Below are 7,279 nucleotides of genomic sequence, written 5' to 3'. Positions count from 1 at the left end.
TATTTCCATGGGGCAAAGGAAAGGTACTGAGTTACATCTATTTGCCAATTTTCACAAGCTTTTAGTCCTCTAGGGTTACACCCATAGGGATAGAATGAGCTTGTTGACTATAGGTAGGACATTGTTGTATGATGGCAGTCGCTTCAGCTGCCGTGAGACCAAATTGTTTCGCTAATGCTTTTTATTTTGATGAAAATAGGCATGACTGTCCCATGGTGTGATGGAAGATATAACCATGAGCGCAGTTGCAGCTTTGTCATTTCCCTCTTCCAATCTCTGTCTCCGCTACCCACAATATCTATAACCTTCCAATAAACAAATCTCCTTATAACACTAAACATTCAAGTCCTTCTCTCACTGCCATTCTGACTTCCAAGCCAGCCCGTCTGTGCAAACCAACTTTCTCTTAAACAATTCAACTCCTTCTCTGTACCAATATCTGATCGTCCTTCTAAATCTCCTTGTAGACAAGCATACTTCCAAAAGTCAACTTTCTGCTTTCCTTCACTAACTCTCTCTTACATTCCCTGTAACACTGGGTTCTTTGCATACCAGTCTTTATTCAAAATAGCACAATTATCTATTCACAGCCTACAATATCCAGTCAATCCTAAAAATTTCCTCAACTCTTCAGGTGTTACTTCTTTCATTAATTAAATGTCCTAAGTATTTTATCTCTCTGTCTACATATTGTAATTTCTAACTCATCTCTGTGATAATTCCTAAAAATGGCAGCAGTTTTTGCTGCTGACAAAAAAACAAACAAATAAACAAACAACAGACAAACAAAGAACAAACATGCCATTTGTTAAGTATGCAAAATGCACGTAGACATAAAAACATTAAGGAGTATTTTGAGTCAATACTCTGAAATAGAATTGGGTATGAAAGTATTTAAAACGTCAAAAATGTTCAGAAGGAAAAAATCAAAATTGCATTCTGAGCCGTTCAGTGCTCTGCAAAGGCAGGTATCAGATATCACCCTTTCACTCCCGCCTTTCTCTGGCTGGTTCTCTGAGAGAAAAAAAAATGGTTAAAAGTACAAAGTAGCCCCCCCCTCTTTCGTGCCTCTTATCTCCCAGGGAAAAAAGGGAGGGGGTGAGGGAAAGGAAAACTTTTTTAAAACAGACCAAGCCTCCCTTCTCCTTGGTAGGCAGAGAAAGGGAAAAAATGCTTATACATAAAATTACATTTCATGCAATCCAATACACACCCATTCACATCTGTACTGCAATCAGACCTTTTATATAATACATCCTTCATGCGAATCAGTCATTCAAATTATTTCAATGAACTAGTTTATTCCCAAAACAGTGAAAAAATTCAGGCAACAGTCATAATCACAAAAAGTGATATGGGCCCATAACCATTGCCCGGTTTTCCACAGTTTCAAGTTCAAACCCAGTCAATTTTTGCTGGCCAGCTAAGCATATCAATTCCACACACTATCATTATAGATGCACATCAACAAAATATTTTTAAACAGAAATCACTTCAAGTTGATTAGTTCAAATTATCTGAGTCTTCCCATTTAGACAGGCTCTAATTTTATTTCCTGCTAAACCCCGGGTGGGAAGAACAATAAACAATTTATTTATTTATTTTTTCAGCCTGAGAAACGTACTGAGAGTCAGAGATCAAATTAAAATCTTGTTGAGAAAAAGTGTGAAAGCTAAGATAGTCGCAGACAATTAGTGTAAGATTCTTTCCAGACGTCGTCATGAGTATCCTTGTAAGCAATGGCTCCTCTGGAGAAAATCATTAAGCAAGTAAACCTAGGATCTTTAGGCAAATGATATGAAATACAGCTCACATAGTCAGTTAGAGCACACTGAAGAGATGAATCATTCCGAAGACAAAAGTAAAAGTCAGATTTTGAGATAGAAAGAATAATATTTATTAGATCAGTTCCATTTCTTCGACAGTCTGGATTACGTCCCAAGGTTATAATTTCAGCAATAGCTTAAATAAAGGGTAAAACATTTTTAGATGGTAATGAGACAAATAAAGCAATGTACTTTTTGCTGTTCTAAAACAGAATTAAATCTCCTGGCTTTTTTCTTTTAGTCAATAACTCAAATAATGGACTAAGTAAATGCATAGGTAAAGAGAAATATGAGCAGTCCCAATTAATAGTACCCAGTAATTGTTGCAAATTTAACTTTGGGTAACTTTAAAAGCCGGAGCAGAAAGAGATTGCACATAGTTTATGCCCTATACAGATAAGAAGCGTACAGCTGTATTTTTTCTGGGGCAATGTGCAATTCATTTACACATAAATCATTTTGTATTTTCAAAAAGCCAATTAGGTTGTATTTTTTGTGCTCCAATTAAAATGTCATCTATACGATGATCCTGACACACTTTAATCATATCTGCCAAATTAAGATTTTTTCCCAGCCCAACAATAGCTTTTAAGTGGTGTTGTTTTTTAGCTTGCTTTCTTTATGTTAGAGAAGGCTTGTTGACGCTTGCCAGAAACAAGCATTTTTCTGAAGGCTTGTTAAGCACATTCAGAAGAAGCTTGCAAAATTGCAGCCGGCAGACACACTGAAAGCATTTCAGCAATTTATTCTATCCATCCCCCTTTTTTTGTCTAACTGTTTCTTTAAATTCTGCTTAGTGGGGGTATAACTGACTCCTTCAGAATGAGCTGATGCTTAATTTCATGCCGTGCGTCTGTGTGGGTGATTTAACGTGAGAGCAATCTCTCAACAAAGTCTGAAAAGGAACTATTAACAGTGTCCTGAAGGCTTTTATTTATTTATTTATTTTTTGTATCATTAAACACTCTATAACTAATCTCCAGAGTGCAAAAAATTTTTCAGGGCTGGGGAGGTTTGTGGAGGCATGTTCCCATCTGCTTCCACAGATTCACTTTTAAAGAGCCCTTTTATTGCCAAAAGTATTTTAGAAGGTATATCAAATTCTTTTCATGGGCAGGACTTTCCCGTTATCTTTTTAAAACAATAATTGAGGACTTGGCCAATTCTCTAAGTTTGTGGAGGTACGTAACCTGGGAGAACTAGAGAATTCTGCCCCCATACTCACGATTTATGGGAGGGTGCTTCGTTCGCAGACGACCGGCCCTGGTTTGCAGAGGCTCTTCCAGCCGAATGAGTATGAGGGTGCCAAGAGACGTGCTCGATCCATGAATCACGTCGGGGACACCAGATGTTGATTTCATCCTGGCGGGCTCCTCATGTATGGTCCAGATTAGAAAAAACACAGGACAAGTGTTTTCTCGGGATGAGAGAGCAGCAAACAAAGAGCTACAATCTCTTTTATTAGTTACCCAAATACAGCGTCATCAGAAGGCGGTATTATGGCCACACATCTCATATTACACACAAGAGATAGGGAAACAATGGTAAAGATACAAAGCAAAACCTAACTCTGGCTGCTTGGTATCAGATACTACCAGGCGAGAGGCCCATCTCTGTTATCTGATTCTAGAGGAATGTGTTTACAAAGAGATAAGAGATATTTTTACTTTGTACCCCAGGATGTTTATACAAGGAGATATCTTTACTTTGTATCCCAGGATGTTTATACAAGGAGATATCTTTACTTTTGCAGGCACGTCCTATGTTAAAAACAATGAGAGAATGAATAGGGCCCTTCAGAGAGTATCCATATGAACCCGCTTTTCTTAGTTTGATTATTTCGATGCTAAGCTCCATACAAGTGTCCAACCAGTTAAACTGGTCTATACATGTACTATGGCCACTGCATTCCCACACTGCCCAAGCTATCTGCAGTTCAGGGATTACTCAAATACTTTAACAGGGTCCAGTTTAAATATTACTTCTTACAACCACATTGTGTTAGGTGATTCAAGACTTCTTTTCTGCTTGAATGGCATCACTTAGCACAGGCCACACTATAACCAATGGAGGAGATGTTCTGTGGGAGTCAACATCTGGATTTATTGACTGAGGCAAACATAACTGAGTAACAGCTTGCCTCACTCAATATTTACCTGTAGAGACTATAAATCTTGGCATTGACCAACAGTGAAAGTCAATATATATGCAATGTTACATACCTCCCTTTTGGCCAAAGCAGCCGTTTGCAATATGGATTTTATTAAGTATGGTTTAATACTGAGTTACAGCACAGCTAGAGCAGGACAGTTATGTGCATGGAATGCAGATTTCATAACAGGCAGCCACCTTTTGCCTGCTGTAATCCCACAGTTACTATGAGGAACGAGCATTGTTTGAAGCTAATGTGTTTTTTGCTGATGGCTGTAAATTTACAAGGGGGTTTCAGAAGAATCATGTTAAACAAGATGATGTCATTTTGTTAGGGGCGCAGTTGACTCCCTTATGAGTAGCTACAGGGTATCTAGTATGCATGAGAATCCATTGTTAAGAAGACAAATGGCACATTACAGCAGTCTCTTGATGGCCATCTTGGTTGTAATCTATGGCGTTCTGCTAAGTAAGGAGTGATATAGAGTTCCATCAAGAGTACTTTCAGTTTTGGGTTTGGCTTTAACTAAACAGGCAGTAACTAACTTCATAACAGCAATGGTCATCTGGCATTTATATATTATATATTAATGTTATTTATTAATTATATACCTCTTAGCACAGAGCCTTGTTGCAAATGGTCCAACTAGTCATGTGTGAGGAAATAAAACCAGGGTCTCTCTCTTCTCAGACCCCTTCTGTCTTATTTCAAAAACCTGTAAACTTTTCTTCTCCACATCCTTTGTCATCTTTGTTGCATGCTTCAGAACCACTTTCTGGATGTTTTCATGTTTTTGTGGTTGTCTGCTCTAACCTGGACTAGCATGAAATTGAACACACCAGCTGCAGATCGTGTAAAACGTTTCTGAGAGGCACTATGTTTTTTTGCTATATTTTTTCCTGCAGAAAAGCATGAGCTCATGATCTAAGAAGAATATATTTCTTCTTTTAGTTTACTGCTACTGCCCAACATTTTTCAAATAACAGTGCAAAATGATTGCTCCTAATCTGAGATAAAGATGCCATTTTGCCCTTACTTTAGATGCTGTTGTTTTCTGATCTTCTGTAAAGCTTCTTTGAATTCCTGGAATACTACGAAATGCTCCAGCCAGAATCATATTTAATATTGGACTAGTTCATACTGAGCTCTTCTCAAAATATTCCTTTCTTTCTTCCATTTTCAGCTAATAGAAATAACGCTCCAGCGATATATATTTTTTGTAGCTCTTAGAAAGAAACTATCCTTTCAGTAGAGGCTGCAGTGTAGAAAGCAAGTGAATTAAGGAGAACTGGGCAGAAGAAATTGTGGCAGGCATATCCCCATGCTTTTTGCTTTATTTTTCTAGTTCAAGAAATAGAGCATATAATGCTTCCCTGTGGCTTTTGTTTGCTTTTGAACTTCAGAAGTAAGGTTCAAGCATCTTTGAAGCAATGTAAAAGAATCATATCATGAGGAAGCAAAATGGTGCCCTTGTAAAAATGTCATTTCAGAGACCAAAAAGTGAGATAAGAGCACCACTTTACTTGGGTTAAGGTAGAATAAAAGGAAGATCTTCCAAAGTTCTATTTTTAGGGATCTCTTTTGCACAAGAACATCTCTAACTAAGGAGTTTCTTTGTCTCTGCAAAATTCTATGGATCATTGAAGGTGTCAGGTTGGATACTTGGGCCACTTAGTTTTATACTGAAATATGCATATTGGTAGTAATAGACAGATAATTTCAGGGCAATATTTAAGAAGGTCAAAAAGAACATCATTCTTTCCCTTCAGTTCCAGTTTCAACCTTTCTGTAAACTGGTGTTATACATGAATTGCAAAGAGAAATTTGATTCTCTCTCATTTGAATCTTAAAATGGCTGCCAAAGAAACCAAGGTAAATGCAGATGAAATTATTTTCCAGACATTTCCTCTTGCTTTTGATTTTAAGAATATTTGATAAACTTCTAGCTTGTCTCTAATGGGTATCATGACATGTTTTTTTATTTATTCTTCTGTGCAGGCAGCTGTGCAAGACCGCTAACATCAGTTCATTCTTGTGTTTTTCCAACATGGCAAGATGGAAATGATGAGGGTAATAGGACAATGCAAAATATGTGTTATTCACTAAGACATGCAGAGTTATTGATGATGCTGTGAAGAACCAAGGGACAACCAATCCCATTAACAAAGTCTTTGATGAAAAGCATATGATTTGTTATTTAGCATATTTCATGATGCTATTGTGCAATCAGAGATAAAGCACCAAACTTTCAAGTCTAGGTGGAGCACTAAGGAAAAACTAAAAGTTTTTACTGAGGAGAAATATCATCCGTGGGGCTAATCAAAACATAGGGGATTTCAGAGGCATGTTTAGGAAAGACTGTTATAAATGTTGTGGCCATAGTCCTAGCTTACATCAGTGACCCCTAACACCAAGCAAGAAAAGACACCAGAACCACTGCTGGTCTCAGTGTGTTCCAAATCATTACAAGCCAATTGCAGCTGCTATTATTTATGGACAAAAAAAGGTGGTGCTGAAAAGATCCTGCTGATCTTCAGTTTGAGTGGTGGCACTTTTGACCTGACAAATTCAAGAGGAAGCACAAGAAGGACAGAGTGTGTGAAGCACACCTTTTCCTCTAGTACTCATTCAGGGAAATTGATTCCCTGAATGAGAGAGGCTGCCAAGATGCATGACATGGTGACCATCACAACAAGGAAGCTCATGACAAACGGCTGCTTCAGCATAAACAGATGGTAATTGATGATCTTCATCCTGGAAAAGCCACTATAGCCAAAAGAGAAATCCATAAAAAGTTGGCGAACATGTACAAGACCGCACCAGATGTCATTTTTTACTTTGGCTTCAGGATCTGTTTTAGTGCTGGGAAGACAATAGGTTTTGGCGATTGATTTTATGATTCTCTGGATTATGCAAAGAAAAATAAACCAGGAATGGTTGATGTGAAAAGAAAAAGACTTCAAGAAAATAACTCAAAAAGCATAATAATGGGATAACAAAGGTCAGAGGAACAGCTAAAGTAAATGTGAGGGCTGGCAAGTGAGCCAGCCGAGGAACAAAACAGGGAAATGGAAGTAACACACCATACTATCTATGAAGGTTATACTGATAAATCAGTTCTATGAATAAATTTCTATAAAAACTGAAAGAAAAAAAATACTTAAAAGTTTCTGGGGAGTATAGTTTATAGACCACTGAGGACTACAGTATCTTTTTTTAGTTATTTCTGCTACCAGCAACAATAAACTGATCTACCAAGAATTCAAGGGAAAAAAACAAAAATAAGCTCATGGCAGGGGTG

At 37.6% G+C, this 7,279-nt stretch overlaps 1 pseudogene; it reads left to right on the top strand.

Annotated features, from left to right (window-relative positions):
- Positions 1 to 6,645: 6,645 nt before the first annotated feature.
- Positions 6,646 to 7,021, top strand: LOC139327098 (small ribosomal subunit protein eS24 pseudogene; annotated as a pseudogene).
- The last annotated feature ends 258 nt before the right edge of the window (positions 7,022 to 7,279 follow it).

This window comes from Pituophis catenifer, unplaced genomic scaffold (genome assembly GCF_029215685.1).
Source record: "Pituophis catenifer annectens isolate HBS135680 unplaced genomic scaffold, rPitCat1.0.hap2 SCAF_1, whole genome shotgun sequence".
NCBI classification, from domain to species: Eukaryota; Metazoa; Chordata; class Lepidosauria; order Squamata; family Colubridae; genus Pituophis; species Pituophis catenifer.
This window is presented reverse-complemented; position numbering and strand designations above follow the sequence as displayed.